Here is a 2558-nt window from a genome sequence, read left to right as displayed (position 1 = left end):
CCCCCCCCCCATTAGCCACTCACCCATCACAGTAGTTCCTGAGAGGGTGTTACCGCTGTGCTTCTCAGCTCACCCCCAGGCCCCACATGCTGTTTGCAGGCACTGGGTGAGGTAAATAATTTTGGACACACCAAAGAGCCTTGAGGGTTTATGCTCATTTTACCTGAGATGTGTGTACCCTATGCTGGCCCTATTCTCCTCTCCAGACAGATGAGCTGTATCCCTGCCCATAAAAGAAAGGGTAAGAAGAATGAGACAGGCAAATTCATGTGATGACTAGCACCAGGTCAGGTGAGTAGTTAGAACACAATTTGGTTTAAATTACCCAAGAGAAGCCAGTGTTGTTGCGAGCATTTCCCCAGCTCCTGTTTTTTAGGAATCCACAAGTAACAAGAGAAAACTTCCAGGGCACTAGGGCAGAGAAAAGGACAGGACTATCAAAGAAGGGAAGAGGAAAGTCTGAAGAAGGATACTGGGTTGCTCAAGATGACCTCACCACAGTAATCCTGCCCACAGTCAGCAGGAAAGCTGACTCCTACTCACAGCAGCATGGAAGAGTTAAGGGCCCAAAAGGGGAGGCCCTAATGGATGTCAGGGGCCCTCTGAGATCAAAAACATCTTAGCCCAAATTCAGCTGGAAGAAATCTGGACAGGAAATATGATCATGGACTTCATCCATTGCCTAGAATAGAGGGCCTAGGGCTGAGGACTTCTCAATGCAGGGAGGTAGGCAGCTGACTCAGCTCTGTCACTAATTTAACCTTGGCCAAATCACATAAACCCTCCCTGGGTGGGGAGCAAATGAGCAGGTGTTCTTGAAGTGCTTTGGCAAAGCTCCAAGCACCAGCCAAAAGCAAGACAGCATGGCATCATGGTTAAGAGAGCAGACTTAGGAGATACATGGGCCTGGGTGCAAATTTGGTGTCTGCTACTTTCTATGTGATCTGGTTACTTAATTTCTCTGTGCTTCAGTTTCCTTCTGCATAGAACAGAGCAGACAACTGTAACCTGGTTCAATGTGGTGAGCCAGTAGTATTAAAAATGGTGATGGGTTTGTCCTACACATCCTCTGGCTCCCATGGACATAGTCCAACATCTCTAGCACTGGAAGTGAAACTAAGGACCAGAGTGGGTGTGTCCAGCCGCAGAGACTCAGTGAATGGCCATGCACAGTTGAGTGGACTCAGCTCCTCACAGAGCTCTCTGCCCCTCTCTGGAAAAACCCAAAATGTCCTTTCTCATTTGTTGGGGATGAGAGTGAGAATTTGAATAAGCAATAGGTCAAGTGCAGGGCAGTGCCTGTCTCTGTGCAGAGCTCAATGCTGTAATTGTGCTGTGTAAAAAGGCTTGCATGGTGAACAAGGATGGGTTCAGTCCAGAGAGAAAAACAACTGTTAGAAGACTCTCATGGCACCTGAGAGCCCTGTGGGGTCAGGTTATTCCCTATACCCTGTGCAACCTGGTCCCAAGCCCTAGGTAGAGATTTGAAGAAAGAAACCCAATCCTCACCCTCAGCTCCACATATAATAGAGAACAAAGCACAGACAACTGGGGCAGTGAAATAGCATAACCATATACCTCAGAGCAGAGGGAGGCTACAGGGATTGGAAAGCCACAGTGGATTGCTCAGGAAAAGCATTCTAAGGATTGGGAAGAGAAGGAACACAGGACCTAAGTGGCCTAGTGTGTCTGAACTTGTTTGTTCTATCTCTTCCATAAAATCTAGTAGGGAAGTCCCACCCCGGGAAAGTGAAATTTGGGAACAAATACACCTGCAAACTGAGGGAAGCGAGATGAGCCTTAGTCTAGGAAGCCTTCTTAGAAGAAGGGGGTTTCTAGTAAGAATTTAAAAGAAAAGAGCGCTTGCTAACAAGAATAAGAAGGAAAAGGCTTTGAGGAGGAAAAGAGCCAGTGCCAAGAATTTGGTCAGGCATGAGGGTGAGTAGCAAACAGGAAGCAGACTGTCCAGGCCCTCCGTGTTTTCTGCCACAATCCAGTAGCGCTAAGTGCTAAGGGCGGCTGTTCGGATTGTGAAAGGGAGAGCGAGGCCTGAGGCAAAGCAGGCTGCCAGGCAGCTACTGCTGATCCTCCAGATGCTAGGCGATAAAGGCACAGTTTCAAACGATGGTTTTCAGAGTGCAGAGGAAGGGGAGGACCCAGGGGGCAGAGAATGAATCAGTAAGACTTCAGAGTGAGCATGGATGAGGCTGACATTGAAAGGGATTAAAAACTCCCTGCCTGGGAGTGGGGCAGGGACACGATTGATGGGAGGACTTTCACGCTACTGGAATTCCATGTTACTTCTGTGCTTCTGGCAGCAATGGAGACAGTCGGAAGGGAGCCCTGAGTTCAGGATGGGGCATATTGAGTAACCAGAGACCCTAGGTACAAGGTCTGCATCCGGGAGCAGACTCTAGGGCAGTGACTTCAACTAGCGTGCTGCAAAAAATTTTGAAGATCATCAATTAAATTATTTTCAAAAGAACATCAAAGCACAGTAATTATATTCTTTTTATTCTTTTTTAAAAAATCAACATAATTGGCTCGGCACCTATAGC

At 47.6% G+C, this 2558-nt stretch overlaps 1 protein-coding gene across 1 annotated transcript in view; it reads left to right on the top strand.

Moving 5' to 3' along the window:
* The window catches only part of GALNT6 (polypeptide N-acetylgalactosaminyltransferase 6), a 44282-nt gene that overhangs the window by 10580 nt on the left and 31144 nt on the right, over positions 1-2558 (top strand). The window lies entirely within an intron of this gene.

The sequence above is a fragment of the Otolemur garnettii genome, unplaced genomic scaffold (genome assembly GCF_000181295.1).
Source record: "Otolemur garnettii isolate 467f Iridium unplaced genomic scaffold, OtoGar3 scaffold00043, whole genome shotgun sequence".
Taxonomy (NCBI): domain Eukaryota; kingdom Metazoa; phylum Chordata; class Mammalia; order Primates; family Galagidae; genus Otolemur; species Otolemur garnettii.
Note: the sequence above shows the minus strand (reverse complement) of the source record. Positions and strands in the feature narration are given on the sequence as shown.